Source organism: Lathamus discolor, chromosome 3 (genome assembly GCF_037157495.1).
Source record: "Lathamus discolor isolate bLatDis1 chromosome 3, bLatDis1.hap1, whole genome shotgun sequence".
NCBI lineage: Eukaryota > Metazoa > Chordata > Aves > Psittaciformes > Psittacidae > Lathamus > Lathamus discolor.
The window spans coordinates 129,561,407-129,579,698 of NC_088886.1; the positions used below are offsets into that span (position 1 = coordinate 129,561,407).

General features: G+C 41.2%; 1 protein-coding gene across 1 annotated transcript in view; it reads left to right on the plus strand.

Moving 5' to 3' along the window:
- The first annotated feature begins 4,410 nt into the window (after window positions 1-4,410).
- Window positions 4,411-18,292, plus strand: part of SORBS1 (sorbin and SH3 domain containing 1) — a 171,599-nt gene continuing 157,717 nt past the window's right edge. Inside the window, exon 1 of the mRNA XM_065671689.1 lies at window positions 4,411-4,502. The gene's annotated coding sequence lies outside the window, so the exon portion shown is untranslated. The remainder of the gene's footprint in view (window positions 4,503-18,292) is intronic.

Sequence of the window (18,292 nt, forward strand, 5' to 3'; positions counted from 1 at the left end):
AAGACCTGAAAGAGCTGTCAGAACAAGTGCACCATGCCAATAATTTGAAGGATTAAGGACCCTGAGCCGTATGTACTGACACAATAGCCAGGGCCATCCTGTTCACTGGGTCCATGGATTAGAGGGATGTTTCATATGATTCTGTTTTTCTTTTCAACTCTGGTTGAACAAATATAGTCTGTGTGCCTGCAAATCCCTTGTTAGCAATGCAAAAAGTCAATACAATTTCCCTTTCACTACACTCTATGATTTTGCCTTCGGAAAATGTTGCAGTTGCTCTGTCTGAATGCCTTCACATAATCAGATGACTTTGTGTCTGGTTTAAATAGTGTGATGGTGGATGGTTGGAGCTCAGAAGAGGGGCCTGGAGTCAGCATACCTGCATTGAGACTGTGATACTAAGAGACTGATCTGAGAGACTGACAACACTTGATTTACTTGTCTAAGCTGCTGTCCTATAAAGTGGGGTTGTTCATCCTTGAAGTGCACTTTTACTCAAGCTACGGGTATGGAAATGCCACGGTTTGACCTACACTGGAGATATTCAAGGCCCGCCTGGACAAGTTCCTGTGTGATGTACTGTAGGTTACCCTGCTCTTGCAGGGGGGTTGGACTAGATGATCTTTTTAGGTCCCTTCCAACCCTTGGGATTCTGTGATTCTGTGATTCTGTGAGATTGGTGGTGTCACAGATTTTATTTTAACAATGTCTTAATTTACACCTGAAAAGATGGTGTTGCTTTAGTGCTGAAGAAAGTTTATCTGTGTTTGAGTCAAACAGGGATTTTTCTTCCTCTCACAACACTGCCAGCATGCTGCTAGCAAGCTCTATCCCATCCAATTCTTTGCCACCTCACTCAGGGGATCCCCATTCCAACACTAAATGGCAGCCTGTTCATGCAAAGACCTAATGTGTGCCTCTTCTGACCTAAACTAGAGGCAGAGTTTAGGAATTTCATGATCAATGTGATGAACTCTCATCACCATGAAAGATGATCACAGAAGTCTCACAAGCTTCAGTAAGTTAGGAATATCTGTACCTGTGTCTGTATTACATATAAACATCTGTCATTAAGAATCTACCAAGTTACATGGTTTATGGGAGCATGAAAAAATTTCAAGGGAGGTATCACAGCTCTGGTCCCAAGACCAGAGCCCAAGTCCACCCATGTAGACTCGAATGTGAGCTGTCTAGTGAAGGGTCATGTTTTTTTTTTTAAATCACAGTTCAAAATTTTCAGTGGAAAGGTGGGGTGGGGGGATGGAAGAGCAAATATGTGGTATAGCCAAAGTCTTCCTAGAAAGAAGGATTCTGATATACTTTTGAGTGCTTTCGTCTGTGTTGCCCCATAATCCGTTTATCTCTGTTTTCTCATTCCAGTATTTAGCCATTACATTTATCTTGTATCAGTGAGGGTATTTAGATTAGCATTAAAATTCCAAAGCACCTGGGTAATGTCTCGGGGTTGTAAATGTGGTACAGTCTTTGTATTTGCACAAAGGACAAACCCTTTAAAGAGAGGGATGCCTAAAAATGGGTATTACTGTGAAGGCTATTAGACAGTTGTTCTTACAGGCCTCTACCTGAAATACCGGCAGTGTTAGTTTCCTCCTTGTACTTGTCCTCGAGAGACACCATTAAAGAGAAAAATAGAGTTCAGTCCTTGCTCTCTGGGGCTGTTTGCTGAGGATGTAATCACAATGGGGAGCATTCACTTATTTAGCCTGGGCTTCCTCTGCATTGGATTCAAACCAGTAACTTTGTGATGAAAGACTTGCTCCCTCTGGTAACATAACTCCTCACAGGAAGGGCTGAGTTCACTTCCTAATGAAACGATTGGCCCTGCTGCATACTTCATTCTCATGTTCATGTGTCATCTTAGACTGTTATGTTACTAGCTTGGCTGCTAGTAACATAACAGTCAATTGCATGCCTTTTTAATATAGCAGGGGCACTAGCAGGAAGGCAGGCTTCCTGCTTTTGAGTGGAGCAGTAAGATGGGGCATTTCAGGAGAAAAATGTTTGCTGTTTACAAAACTGCTTAGCAGATGGGCATCTGTAAAGTCACCTGCTGACAGCAGTAAGGTACAAAGCCCTCTCCTTTTACAGAGGAAATGCTGGCTTCTTGCAGATGTGCCAAGTATAGTTTGATGTCATTTTTAGCTGTAAAATGGTGCAGGCTTGTTTTTTGAGCATTTATTGAAAGGTATCTTCTCTTATTTAGGTGGATGTTCAGAAAAGCTCAACAGCTTTTGAAAATTGGGTCATGTATGTAGGTAAGCTTTTGCAGTTTCTCCATGGTTTGACTTGCAGTTTCTGATGCTGTGGGTGGGACTCTGTTAGAAGCAGAATAGACTTTCATTTGTGCATTCCCTGTGATTCCACCAACTCATGTGTAGTGCTGTACAGGGTCTATAAGCAATGAATCATCTTTCTAAGGATAGCAGGAGTGGTACTTTTAACACTGCAGTTAAAAATATGGCCCAAGACTTCTTACACTGAGGACTACTAACACAGTACAAGGGCAGAGCTAGCTTTGCTTTTTGATGATAGTGGATCTGTCTATTTTAGATTGGCAGATTGACATTCCTGGGTCCAGGGATGAACTAGCAAGTCCCCAACCTACTTAAGTTAACAGTACTTGACCTGGCCCTTAGAGCACTGTTTCAAGAGTAGAGACAGCCAGACAACCCTTACAGACCCTGAACAAGTCAGGAGAGATCAAGGCTGCAATGATTAATTGGCTTTCTACCTGCATTGATCTTGTCTTCTGTCTCTTTTGCATGGAGATGTATATACACACTTGCACACGTTTTGCACTTAAGAAGTCTCTAAATTGAAAGTGAGCATTTCAGCTACTAGGTGAACCCCAGGCCTTGCTCTCAGTTATTTTCATAGACTGCCAGTCTTACAATGCAGGGAGCCTTTTTTTTTTTTTTTGGAGGGGTGGTAGTATTAGTGAGTAAAATCTGAACTTTTTTTTTTTTTTCTCTTCTTTATTGCTATTCAGCCTGGGTAATACGAGGTTTTGTGCCTAAGTGGCTTCAGTGGTCTTGGCAGGATGCCACAAATTTTATCACTGTTCTCTGTGTCAGATGAGAGAGGATGAGAGAGAAATGGACACTTATTTTCTGCCCAAGCTGGATTTCAGTTTTGAGATTTCCCAGCTGTCCATTCTGCTCCAAGATGATGGTCACGTTCCTCTCTCCTGGGATTGCAAGAAGTGGAGAGCTGCTCAGGATCATCTAAGCAAACTTCCGGTCCCCATCTGGAAGGCAGTTAGCCTGCCTTTTGTATGTATTCATCTCGCTGAAATGAAGGAGGCTTTTCCAGCTGCCCTTGAGAGGTTAGTGAGCTTTTAGAGGGAGCAAAGTTTGGTGCTAAATTGCCTTTGTGTCTTCTAGCAATTGAAGCCAAAGTATGTTTGATCTTTTCTCAAACTAATTTTCAGATTGAGATCTAATTCACTTATTTTGGCAATTGCTTTGAATTATTTAGTGATTTTTTCATTCATGGTAGTAGTTAAGTAAAGACAAACTAGATTCCTGTGGCTGTCAGAATATTAAAAACAAAAAATAACTTTGAAGGTGAAAAGGAAGAAAATAGAACTGTAACTGCTGAAGATGAAAAAAAGAACATGAGATGTGATGACAGCCTGAGAAGGATGAAATTCCCTCCGTGTCCACTGCGTTTCCTCCTTACACAAAGGCGGCACAGTCAGGCCTTGTGTGGGTTGGTACCTTTATGTGTTTTGTGCATATGCTCTTGAGCATGGACTAGCTTTTCCTCACCTCTGTGGAGCACCTAAGCTCACGCAGGAGCAGTGCCCTGAGCATTAACGAAACCAAAATGGGAATATTACTCCCATGCAATGCAGGGTGAATGAGACAGGGGTTTGTTAGGGATTTCCCCACTCCTCTATTTGATCTTGTTTCCCAAATAAATCGTTCAGTGATGTACCAGAGTCATCTCTTTCCCTTTCTTCGTATCTTCCCCCTTATTTTTCGCTGATTCGTATTACATACAATCAGACGGCTGCACTGAAAATTCCTTCATTATCGCTTGCTACGCGACGTACCTATTTACACCCATGAACGGCTTGCCCAGCCCTCCGTCCCCGGCAAATGTCACCACCCCGGGAGCCACCAGCGACTGCCACACGCAACAGGTCGGGCGAGGGGCTGCCGCACCCCCCGCTCCGGGGTTGCCACCGGGGTTAGGGTGCTCCCTTGCCGCAGTGGGGTTCAGTTCCTCCCCCCTGGCCGGCGAGCGCAGGGCCCTTTTCCCCTTTCGCCCGCGGAGAGCTCGCTCGGTGCCGGTGCGGGCGGTTCCCGCGCAGCGGCTGGGGGGCGGTGCCAGAGGCGGTCGCCGCCTGCCGGGGAGCCGCGGCGGCGGCAGCGGCGGCGGCAGCTGGGCTCGGCGCGGCGCGGCGCGGGGGAGCGGGCGGCGGGGCTGTGGCGGCCCGGCTCGGCGGGCGCGGAGCGTGACGCTGCCTCTCCAAGGTAAGCTCCCCTGCGCGGTCAAGTTTTCGAGGCAGCCGGGGCTGGCGCAGCTGGCCGTTTCCCCTTCCCCGCCTGCAGTGAAAATCGCTTTGGCTCCATTTTATTCCCGAGATTATTTATACCCGTAAGGACTATGTGTCCTTTAAAGGGCCATTATACTGTGGGATATTAGCGCCTCTTTTTGCCTAATATCTGGGGATGTGGTCGGTGGCGCACCACAATTTTTGTGAGCCTTTATGCGAACCTTGTTATTTGCGGGTAAAATTGATTGCAGATGTAGGGAAGTAGATTTGGGAATGAGTTTCTTGTGCTTGTAAATAGAAATGTTATTTTTCTGTTAGTGGGAAGGGGGAGCAAAATACAGCATTGATTTTAAAATGAGAGGGAACACACACGGGCATTTCCTGTAAGCCTTTGGACTCAGCAAACCGAGTGAATTTGGTATGGCGAGTCTGTATCTACTTGTCCCGAGACAGCTAAACCCAGGATGTATGCATTACAACTGTTCATTCATCAGCGGCTGCAGATAATGCAATTACCAAGTCAGCGGCACATGGATGCTGCCCTGCGTATGACATGCTGAGAATACTGTACTTTAGGAAGCCAACACTTGCTGTAGTTTGGATAAAACAAGCTGCGAATGGCAAGTTATGAAACCGTTGTGTCTTTAAGTAGAGAAGTGGCTACTGGTCAGTCTCATTAGCATTTCTGAGGATTTGTATTTTGTGTGCTTCTATGCAGTGGTGTAAATACCCTTTGCAATCTGTCCATAAGAAATTCAGGAGTGAAAAATAATTGGCACCAGTTTCAGGTATCACCAGTGCCTGATGAATAGTACATGGTTCAGATGCCTGAAAATTCACAGTCGTTTTAATTAAATCCTATCATGGAAGAGGCTTCATTTAGATCTCAGTTTTTTATTTACAGATAAGATTCTGCAGCCCTTGTATGGCTACCCCTCTGTTAAGGTGTCTTGGAAAGGAAGGGGCAGAAAAAATCACCAGTGTGATTACCATGGACACAACCCTCCCTTATTTATTTATTAGGCTATTAGGATAATGAAGAAAAGCCATGCCTGCCCTGCTGTGCAGATCTCATTTCAGCAAAACTGCCTGTGCTCCTGCTGTTACCCATGTTTGATTTTTAACCAGTGAGTGCCCTATGCTTGTGTCAGTGCCATGATTGCTACACCTTCACCTATGGGTGTTCATTGTAGCCTCCAAATCTACAGACTCAAAGAGTGGAGCCTGGATTGTTAGTGTAATTTTTTCTAAACAGAATGTGCTTTTCACTCTTCTAACCCAAAGATCAGTGTTTGCTTACTTGTAGTTGCTGCTTATTTAATCTACTTTGTACTGCTATTACTGCTGCTGTTCTGGAGCAATATTTGTATTATTATACAGTAGTATATATTTTTATGGCTTATGCTACTGAAAGTAGCATCTTGTATGTGTTGCTACCATGTCATAAAAGGAAATGGTATCTGCCTCAGACACTTTTTCTACCTAGAAGGTACAGAAAGGCAGGGGGAGGTTTAGCTTGTTCAGGATTATTAGCAGAGTTAGTATTAACTCCTTAAGGCTGGACCATGTTGGTTCTGCTGCACGTATACACATACAGAAAATGTGTGTCACATTAGTGCCCTGAATGACTCCCATTTCTTTTATACACCCCTTTTATTGTTCAGTAAGTAAACTTAGTATCTTTAAATAGGAGTAGTTATTTGTAAAAATAACTCTGTTCTATAAACCTAATACTGATTTAAAATACCATAAAGAGATACAAGTAGTGATATTTAGGCAGTCAAAACAAAGCAAGTGTGGTCTTTGGAATACATCAGATTTTTTGTAAACATAAACAGATCACACACATACATGCAAGCTCATGCCTAAGCTGTCCACAAGAAGAAAGAAACTGTGCCTAATAAATTTCACATGCCCAGAAAGCTAACCTGAAAGTCAGGAAGGTAAGAACTGTGTGCTCCACGTGAATATTTGCAGCTTCCTTTTCCTTCAATATACAAGCGATTCAGGGAGTACAAATGTAAGAATTCTTCCAAAGGAAGGAGGTCATGTGATAAACAGGTTTCTTCTTGTGTTTTCTGTTTGTAGGGGAGGAAAAATACTTGGGAGTGGGGGGAAAAGGAGAGCTCAGAGAAACTTCGAAGCACTCTGCAAATGTTGAATTACAAGTTTACTGGGTTTGCAAAAGTTGAAACAGGAATGTTAAACCTTCCTGCAAATTATACATCCTATTTTTAGGAATATGCTCTATGTATGTGTACTTTAGTGCATGCATTTGTGCACAGACACTCGTATCACTATTAAGAGATGGCAGCAGATGTTGGTCGCAAAATTTATTTATTCTAACGTGTTACTGTATACAATGTGCTAAATAATTGATGAAACTACTAAGAATGTTTTGTCTCAATGGTATCCTGCAGCAGAAAACTACATGGGTTAATTAGCTGTTCCTCTATGTTTCTTTGGTGTGTTTTCTTCACTTTTCTCATCCTTAACTTCTCTAAATGCCTCTTTGGTTTGTTATAGAACAGAGCAGATGGGGATACCAAAACACACAGTTTTGTTTTGAGCAAAGACTATAGTTTATGGATCTAACAAGACGGATGGACAGTCATGTTTTTTCTCTTTGCTGAGTCCTTTGCGGTGAGCCAGAGAGGTTCTGTTGGTCTGATTCTGAAGTCTTCGATCCCTTCCATAATCCCATTAACTTCTGTGTAGCTATATATGTGAATGAGCATTACAGAATTAGGTTGTATGATGTGTCCTGTTTGTGGTGCAAGTCTTAAGACAGGGTCAGCACTTTCATTGCTTAGTGTCATTTATATCAGAGCAGATGCTACCTATGGGATTATGGAAACTACTTGCACCTTTAAAAGCGGATAAGAAGTTTTCAGCAGAGCAGGGTTTGGTTTTTTGTGTGTGTGTGTGAGATTTTTCCTTTGGATTTATTCAGCATTGGGAAATGCACTGGCAGCATGGATAATGTTCAGTGTTCTTTGAAAATTGTTTTTAATTCAGGCCTTTGAAGTTCTCAGTCATGGGTAGGTTGTTTTATTCTTTGTTCTTATTGTGTAAAAAATATGCTAGGGCTTTTACTTGCTGCTCAAGATTTCTGAAGTAGGAGCCTAACAAAAGCCTTGGTTTTTCAACAGTGCTGGATAGCCCCATGTTTCCCTTCACTTTTTTCTTTTCCTTGGGTGATTGGCACTTAGTCTGTGTATTTAAATAGGGATTTATGAACCTGGTCTTTGAATTCAGTATGATTCCAGCCTCTGTTCCTGTGCGTACTACACTGTGACCTTTCTACATGCCACAACATAAGCAGGTTTAGGAAGGGTTTGGAAAGTGATGGTGTCATCTTCACATACAGCTAAGATGGTACTTACCCAAGCATGGCAATAAAGGTAAATATGCTACTGGAGGTGTCTTTCAGAGGTGTCATACTGATGCCATGCATGCTTGAGTTCTTCAGTGCTCTGCGGTTCTTTTTGCATGAAAGTTGATGCATGCCAAACCGCAACTTGGATAGTGATGGTCAGCTGCTGTGTAATAACTCTGCTAACTAGATATAGTTATGCCTCATTCTCCTTGTTTTGTGTGGTTCCTGAGTGTTGCTAAAACAGACACTACCATGCTATCCCAGAGAGAAAGACTGTTTAAATACTAGAAGGAATAATACCTTTATATATGCCCAGGGAGGTTGTGAATGCTCCATCCCTGGCAATGCTCAAGGCCAGGTTGGACGAAGCCTTAGGTGGCATGGTTTAGTGTGAGGTGTCTCTGCCCATGGCAGGGGGGCTGGAAGTAGATGATTTTAAGGTCCTTTCCAGCCCTAACTATTCTATGATTCTATGATGTGCCTTCTCATGGTCTCGCTAAGATATCATGAAGCATGATTAAGTAATTTTGGATTCCTGCATCATAGATGCTGTTCATTGGAATGTGTTTAGAAAAACAAATAGTATTAGATGAGAATAATTACGTAGAAAAACTGGTTTGTGATGTGCTTCTCAGATCAGACACTTCATATCCGAATTTGGATGTGTGAATACTTGTATGTCAGTCAGCATTTTACTCTCTCTCTTCCCTTACTTTTACACCTGTCTGAAGTGTACAATGTAAACCTGGCTATTTCAGTTTCCTACCCATTCACAGTAAGAGGAGATGATCTGGATTGATTTTTTAGGAAAGTTTGTTCCATATACTGTGTGAAGTCTCCCTAGCAGCAGAACTACAGTGTAGCACTAAATCTGTTCCTTATCTACAGGTGCCAGCATATGCAGGCAGCTCTGCCATCACTTTACAGCTGAAGGAAATGAGATGTGGAGAGGTAAAGCAATTTCTACAAGAAATAATCTTTTTTTATCCATAGCCAGTCTTGTAACAGTTTATTGATGTTTGCCCTCTTAATAAACAATAAAAACTTTGAAGTGAGTGGCCTTATCTTAGAAAGCAAACTGTTGCTAAAATTATTCTTTGTTAGGAAGACTTCTGAAATAATTCTACTTCCTCTTATCCTGAGAACAGAGAGAAGATTGTTCAGTACTATAACGGCTGGGGGTTTTCAATGCCTCCATCAAAATGGAAAAACAGGAAACAGCAGCGTGCATGAAAACATAGTTTGCCTTCAGGTTTGATTTATAGCTATTCTGGTCTTTCAAAGAATCAGTTATTTACTTAATATGAATGAAATATGCCTGGAGACCAGAAGGCTTTTCTGGTTTTGAATAAACACTGCAACACTCATTCATGTAAGGAGCAGAAGTTATATTTTTCATAGAGCAGAATGAACATAATTAGGATGACTGTGTGGAAAGAGGGGCTGATAACAGTATGTAAGTCCATTTTTCTTCCATATCTGTATTGATCCTAGCATTTAAAGGTCAAAAGTAGTGGTTGTTCAGTTATTAATATGAGTTCTGTGAGTTTCAGCCCATTTTCCAGCGCCTGCAGCATTGCTGTCACAAGAGACATCAGTCTCTTGCAGAAAGGCCAGGCCTAATGGTCCTCCCAATCAAATGCGTTTTATAATCATAGGAATGGTTCTTCTCTGTCAAGCAGGGCCAGTTAGTCATGTGAGGCGCTAAGAGAGAAAGGCCAGATTTAGGGACTTGGAATTTTGCCCAGCTACGTCAGTTGCAGTAGTGACATGTAAGGTAGTGTTAGCTCTCATTTATCTCAAGCCCACAGTTTGGAAGAGCTAAGAAAAAGCAATGATTCCTACATTGGAACCAAATCTGATTTGATATAAAGTGGAATTATAGATGTCATTATCTCAAAAATATTCAGATCAGTTCATTTGAGAGTTTATACAGCATTTATGGTAGATAATGATATATTTACAAAACTGCCCCAGTCTAGCTGGTGTAATTACTTAACCATTTGTCATTGGTGTTATTTAAGCAAGGGATAGTACTAGATTGTACTGGGTCTGATTCCTACTCTTTATTCTTTGTTGTGGTGTGCTTTGTCTGAGCTCTCTGAATACTGTGGAAAACTGTTTGTAAGTGGTTGCTTAAGTAACACATCTTTGCAAAGGTGGTACTTATAACTCCCTTTTATTGGCTAATTTTGTAGAACTTTATGGAATAAAGTATTGGTTTTACAAATAGTTATTTTTCTGAAAACTTGAGTGAAAATTGTTTGCACATGAAGTACCCCTAACCCTCATGGAAAACTATTTTTGTCTTTTGGAGATAAGCCAGTCACAAAGCGTAAGCTGTACTGAGGGACAAGCCAGTCATGCAGCATTGAGCTCCACAAACACTTCGTGGATATTGAAGTGTGGTTAGCAGTCTTTTGCTTAACTCTGAGTTGAAATTTGTATGGTTATGGTAGGAGGCAGCTGAGCCAGTGCTTGGTAGCGGGGGAAAAAAACAGGAAGAATAGTGTGATCTGTTGGTGCCAACCATTGTGTCTTGGAGGATGACCCGGGTCCTAGATGCTGAGTAACGCACTGGCGCTTGTGGTCTGACATCATACTGACCTAGCAGAGTCTGAATCAAGTGTGAGTTCAGGCTGCCTAAAAATGCTACAAGTCCTTGTATCAGGTAATGTTGAGACTGTGGGGTGTTTTCAAATGATTCCTACCTCATCTTGCCCTCCTGAAATCACCACTGCAAGGGCAGATGACGTGTCTAGAATCTGTACCATGTAGGGTTCTCCTCATACAGCTGGCTGTGTCTAAGGTTTTCTCTGGGAATACTAGCAGGGTCACTGAAAACCTGTCCAGAGATTCCTTCCAGGAAGTAAATGGATTCACTGCTCTAGGCAACAATGAGGGTACAACATCTGTCTCCAGAAGCCTTAGAGAAGATCTTTGTGTTAATTACAATGGAATTTCTCCATGATGTAGTAGTGTGTGAGATACTGCACGTAGTATTCTGTATATCATCTCAGAGTTACCAGTCAAATCTTGTGTTGCAAAGAAAATTTGTGATGAATTACTGCTTAGCACCCTGTACCGTTATAATGTGTCTTGAGAAGAAATCTGTTGGGCACAAGTCTGCAAAATTGGGAAAGAATATATCACATATACAAACATTCTAGATGACAGTTAAAAGCTGCATGTGCCCCTTAGTTACAGCTTCAGGAAAAAATGGTTAGGTATCACAGCTTCCCCTGATGCAGTGTGACATTTGAAGGGCTAGAAATAGCACTCTGATAACACATTTTAATAGGTGACTAGATATTTAGTTTTGTTTCTCCTCTTGAAAAGTCTGGCTGTGCTGTCAGTGCAGCTAGACTGAAAGCTCTTAGGCTGATTAATTATTAAAAGAACCCACTAAATATTTTGCACCTTTTTATTTTTTATCTTTTTATTTATTGATTCTTTTATTCTAAGACTTTACAGCAGCAGGAAAAACTAATCACAATATATGTTAAGAACTTATATAGCTTCCTAGAAAAGATTAAGAAACCCCAAAGACTCTGTAAATATTTGTTTCCTCACTCCACCTTTGCTTCAGTTTATTCTCACTTTCTCTACAATGCCCCTCTGAATCTGTTTTGTTGGGTGAGTAATCAAATTTATTTACATGTCAAGCAAATTTGTGCTCCCCTTATGCAAGGTGATACGTGAATGTAGAATAAATCCAAATGTATGTGGCAGAAAGTGTGCTTTCTAGGTGAGATGTGCTGAACAAAGGTCGCATGTTGTGACTAGAGTAGACAGACATCCATGAAGAATACATGGTTGTGTCCTACCTCACTGTATCATTAGGTACCATTTCTTAGCACAGCTGTGAGTTAGGAGTCTTTACAGCCAGCTATACAAGTGTACAAAAAATTATAGAATCAGAGACCATTGGAAATCAAATTTCTTCAGACACTGAAGACATTTGGATACGAATTTAACATCTTGAGCAGATCAACAAAATACTTGTACAGTCTTTGCTTGCTCTTCCAACATCTGAATGTTTCAAAATGTGTACAAATTGTGTTATGGTTCTCCTACAAATGGTGCTTGGTTACATATCTGGCAGTGCTGTAATACAAGCAATGCAGTGGGCTGCCACCTTTTCCTTTCCTTGTCTTTGTAGCTTGGCTTTGATCTGTGATCTGGCATCATTGGACAGTTTGCATATTTGGTAATGAGTCCTCTCCTGCCTCAGATAGGTATGAGACAAAGCTAGCGGTAGAAATCCCAGAAACTTTCTAACCTCTCTTTCATAGCAGTCTGCAGAGTTTTGTAAGACTTATTCTGTGAAGACTTTCACGAATAATACACTGCTCATTCAGTCATGAGATACATTATCCAATTGGGAAAACAAAAAAAAGCTTGAAGGTACTTTAGAGAAAAAGAAACTTAACATCTTCACAGAGAGATGGCTGTCTTATGGACTTGGAAGACTGATTGATACTCATGATAGAACAGATCTTCAGGCCTGGGTAGACTTATGAGCAGTAAGTTTTTAATAAAAGTGTTCTTAAAGTATATGTAATTTGTTGCTTCAGTTTGTGAGGTGGTCTTTGGAACATTGTTATAAAACTGGTGTCAAAATTTTAATGATAAAGCTGTGCTTGTTTCTTCAAAAATTATTTATACCCAGAAAAATGAAACAAAGCCCCCAAGGACTGTTTCTTATTTTGTTTCCTGGGTCACTGCTCATTGTAGAACAAATGAATGTGAATGGAGCGAATGACTGGCCAACAGTCTTTGTGCTTATGATACTGAACGAGTGATGATTAGACTTAAATCATGTTGTTTAATTAGCTGAGAAATGTGACACACGTATCTTTACATGAGGTTTGTCAACTTCTGTAAAAATGCTAGTCTGTACCTTGAGGCTAGGACCAAACAATAAGAACTCTAATGAAAAGGGTTTATCAAGCAAGTTAGCTGGGGATTCTTGGGTTAGAAGCCACGAAGAACAGAAGGGAATCCTGTTATTTTAACTCTGAAGGGTAGAAAGTGGGATAGACTTCACAGTCAGATGTTCCACATAAAATTATGTTCAGTGCAGGAAATGAACCAGGCAGAGGTGTTCCTTCCCCCTGCAGCTGGCTTTAACTCATGGTACTCCTGCTAGTATGTCTTTTTCCTCAATCTACATATTCCATATGGCTGTCTTTCTTTGGGTGGAATTTTGGTTAAAAAGAACCCTAGTCTCTTGTTTTGCAATCAGATTGCTGGCAGGAATAGAAACATCTCACCTGATCTCCTCCATCCACTTGGAGGGGGGATTATAATATTAATACCCTAATGTGTGCAATCATAATGTTAGTAGATGGCCTATGGAAAGTCCTCTGTTACGTTGTGAGACGTTATTAAAGAGAGGACAACAACCCTTTGCTATCTCACAGGCTTCACTTTTGTTCTTTCTTGCTTTGTTTTGTACTAGAACAAATAAGCTATGAGAGCACTCAGATGCGCTGAAAACCATAGTGCCAGGCATGTGCCCATTGTGTTGACCCAAACAAGTGTTCTGCTGCTGATACTGTACTCATGTGAGCTCAGACACAGTGTGAGCTGTGGTATTTTGTGACTCATGCTTCATAAGACTATAGCTGTTAGCTGTGTTTAGCGCTCACCAGCGCAAGGGACCCAGGATCAGATCCAAACTTACTGGAGTTAATAGAAACAATCTTATTGGCTTCAGTGAATTAGATTAATCCAGAAAGGTTTTGGGTTGTGTTGTCAGTATAGGATGTGAAATAGTTTCTTCCTTTTGGTTTTTAAATGTAAATAATTTACCCTGGAATTAACAGAGAGTGAGAAAGAACATGGAAATACTACAGTGGCATTGTAGTTCATTGTTACTTTTGAGCAACATGTTAGGCTCAGTGGAATAGCCCTTACTGCTGTACTGCAGTTGGCATGAATCACAACAGATGCCAAAATCTCGCTTTGAGCACCATGCTGTTTGCTCTGTGATTCTCCGCACTGCTACAGAGGTTCCCTGCTGTGAAGAGATGACAAATTCTAGAGTCCAGCCCACAGGAAAGGTTCAGTCACAAGCGGTTCAGTGTTTCCTGGTAGCCTAGGGCTTGTACGTATTCCTTGAATAGAGTTGATAGAGGAGCCCTGGACAAAGGTATTACTAGCCTACAGTCCATTAAGAGAAGACAATGCAGTCATGTCCATCTCTCCCTCCCAAAGCAGAGCTATTGAAAATTTCCATGATCTTAGCATGTTTACATGAACATTTTCATTTGCATTTTGGTTGTCACTGGAACTGGGTGGGTATTCTTTTTCTCTTCCTTTTTTTTTTTTTTTAAATGTGCCATTTCTCCTCTTTTTTTTTTTTTTTTTTTTGTCAAATGTTGTCCTGCTGCCTTCTTAGGTAAAGTACTGTGCTGTGATTTTTAAAAAAACAATATAATATAATTTACAGAGCCTGGTATTCATAAAGGCTTGTAGTTCAGCCCTGTGAAATCCTGTGACTAATTCATGATATGCCCTTGTTCTATTATAAAAGCTTATAAGCCCTTGGCCAAGAGATGATGGATGTTTCTGCACAGTTTCTTTTGTTTTACAGGAAGACTAAAATTTTACGATAAATGATTTCCTGCCTGTCTGTCGTAGATTTTATCCCTCTACTAGTATTTTGAACTACTAGGTCACTAGGTCTTCCACATTTGTGATGAATATGAGAGAAGTCTGTAGGAATTTCAGGCTGATTGCAGGCTTCAATTAAGACCCCTGTGCTCCAGTACATTCCCTGCTACATGAGCTAGAGCAAAATCACTGTTAGTTAATAGCGCTCACTGCTCAGCAATTGAATCCCATCCCGGTTATATATTCCTATGAGTCAGTTCAGTGAAGTTTTTCAAGTGAAATCTAGCTGTTGAATTTTAAAAAAACCAACAAAACCATAATAATTTTATATAGACTCATGACCTTCAAAAATATCATGCTGCTTCTCTGGCGCATCAGCTGAGACAGGAATTCAGTCACCTGGCAACCAAAGTCCTTTGTGAGTTCCGGGTACAAGGACAACCCACAGCCTCTCTTTGCCTCATAGCAATGAGCAACAAGAAATCCTTGCTGCTTGAGCTGCTGGATGTCACAGACCTCCTTATCTTAAGTGACTCCTTGATGCTGAACTGGCCTGTGGTTGACAGTTAGCTTCTCAGACAGAGCTTAATCCTGTGAAAAGTCTGCTTTGCTCGGCATCTTGCCAAGCCATGGTCTGTCCTCGTATTACTTCAGAATTAATTAATTAATCCTGCTTGTAATGGCTTAGTAAATTAAGGCCAAATCTGAGAATACAATTAGTTTTGTATTTAGGAAGGCTTCCACTGAAATGAACACCATTTTGCTTGAATAAGGAGCCTTGGTATCAGTGCCTTTCATTACTAAGACTCTACTAAAAGCGAGTCACTATTATGTTACCTCCTCTTGTCATCACGTAGGTGCAGACAGAATGATAAAAATTCATCTCCTGCAAGCTGGTGACTGCATAAAGGGTAGATACAGGGGAAAGAATTCACCAGCAAGCTTAGCTGAGCCTGTCTTAGCACCCATCCTTGCCTCCCCGTGACGTTATGCCTACATTCTAGCTTACACATGCTTTGGAACAGGACTCTATGAAGCACCTGTCATGCCTCTTGATGTGTCTAATAGGGGAGGTTTCTATTTCCAGCTCTGTAACTGCTATAGAGCAGGGCAGCGGGTAAATTACACAACATTCTTTTATGCTTCCACTCTCCCATCTGTGATGTGGCTGGAGGATTTTTACTGGCCAGTCAGAGTTTCCTTCTGCTGTACAGTAAGAACCTTGGTTTATTTGTGCTAGGACTCGAGGTGATTTTGGGGCAGAAGAGGAATATCCTGTCCACATCTAATATTTGAATTAAATGATGCAGGAAGCAATGTTGATGGCTCAGTGCAAGGCAGTCTGCTGGTTGCATGCTGATCATACCGCCCAGGGCAAGTAGTTAGTGGACTCATAAGCAAAAATGCGAGCATGAGGCCTGGCACTTTGCAAGTGTACAGAGACATGAACTCTGGTGATATATCCTAATTTTTTAAATGCCACAGTTCCAAGCATCTGTTGTAACCTACCCCAGAATTGTCTGTGCTCCCTGTAGTGAGCACAGGAACTTTCGCCACATGCGGTTTATGGGAGTGACTTTGGGTCATTGTGACTGGAAAGCACAATAGATGTGCGAGACACTATCTTTGTGGGGAAAAAAAAAAACATTTCTGGAGCTGACTTCATCATCTTCACTACTGTAAGTTTCCACTCCAAATACTGAAGTTTTCTACATTCTTTTTTGTTTGGTCAGTGTTTTGTGCAAGTCTTCTACTTGTAAGATTCTCAGAAGCTGTGTATCTTATCTTTCAGTTCTGTTCTGCTTTTTCCTCCATGAAATGTTGAGATAAACACTTTTATCACACATTGTTTGTGGGCCATATGTTCCTGTAAAAGCTATAATTTCCCATGAAGGGATTCTGTTTCCATTAAGCCATTCTGAATGTGTGCTACATGCTGAAATACCCACTGACTTGAGAAGCTTCATTGTAACTCCGTTTAGGTACAATACTGATGTGTGATGCTGAGACGTGAACCAAAAGCATAGATGATGTGTTTGGAACCTCACCTCAGGCCAGATCTGAATCTGAGTGAGAAAAAATTCTTATTTAGTTGTATGTGACAGAGAACACATGCATAAAGTGTCCTGGCATGGTCAAGGGTAGAACACTGTTTCTTGCTCCCAGAACAATGATAGCACAGGGGGCGTCTGAGGCAGACAAACAGTGTAATAGCGGTGCAGCTATCCAATCCCTAGTAATTTAGTAATCACATATAATTCAATTCACTAGATACCCTGCACATGAAAAGAACTAAAATAAGACTGTCACATTCCCCAAGCCATTTTATACCCAAGACACATGTCACACAAAGTTAACAAGTGCCATAGATCTTCTCAAGGCCTCTAATGGTTCCTGTATAAGAGCCACTGCTTCCTCAGTTTCAGACTGGGTGATGCCAAGTTCACTCAGCACACACATCCTTGAGAGTGAATTACGTGTGTGAGCCATTCTAAAGTACCCATGTAAGTTTACTCCATTTTTATCAGCATTGTTAAGGATGACCATCCTGTGACTTAGAGTATTTGAGTCTATCAGTTTGCATCTGGATTTTTAATTTTTTTAAGGACCATATCAGAATTAAGCAGGGATATGGATGAGGCAGAATTAACTTGGTTGTTGTTATGCCAGCTGCTGGCATAGCATGTTTCACAGATGTCTTGAGAGAAGGGCAATACACAAAGTTCACTGTGACTATTAAAATAAGATGGGCAGTCTCCCTTCTGGGACTTGGGCTTTTATGCCTGGGAGTCCCAGGTATCCACCAGGAGACTCTTGTGCTCTGTGTTATCCCAACCAGAGTAAGAGGACAATCTTAAGAACCAGCCATGGATAACGAACAGCAGAATGAAAAAGTGTGTTTCTTCTTATTTTGCTGTAGCCTTCTCTGGTTACTCTGATCAATGGGTTATTCCAACTCCATTTACCATAGAAGGCATCTTCTTAACAAGACCTTGGTTAACTTTTGGATGCCCACATTAGGAAAGCTGGAACCACAAAAGCAAAGGAGCATAAGGAAGCAGAAAACAAATACAGTTAGCTGAAGGAACAAGAGATTCAGCCCAGGTACTCCTGTCAGCTGGACTCTTAGGCAGCACCTGTTTTCCTTCTTTAATCTAGAAACACCTTTCTAGATTTTAATATTATTAACACAAAGAAATTTGGTTATGCAAATCTTACGATAATTTCACTTCCTGCTCTTTAATATTTCATAAGAAAATGTTATTTTGAATCTAAAAATTATGTTTGTGATGATTGCATAGCAGCTAACTGCTGGCTGGATAGTTGTCCTTAAGCACAGAGTTGTTAATTTCTGCAAACCCCCCATACTTAGCAGATGAACTAATCAATCAAATATTTAATGCCCTTCTGGGGATTTTTGCAAGCTATTATTAAATAATCTATAAAAGATAAAAAGTACATGTGTGTACACACACCTGCTGTGGTGGATTTCCTCATCCTGTTCCATATAAAATAGGCCCAAAGGTTTCCTCTGTTTTCTGCCTCTGGTTTTCTTCTGTATGAGGATAGCATGTCCTGTTTCCTTCCTCCCCCGCCCCCCCCCCCCCCCCCCCCCTTTTTTTTTTAATATAATTTCCTCCACAGTTTATGCATAATTGATGGTCTGGTAGAATTATCTCATGGATATTAATGAGAATGAAAGCTGACCAAAGGTCCAGGGAGGAGGTACTTTTATTTTGGTGGCGTAAAAGTTTAAAGGAAACTTA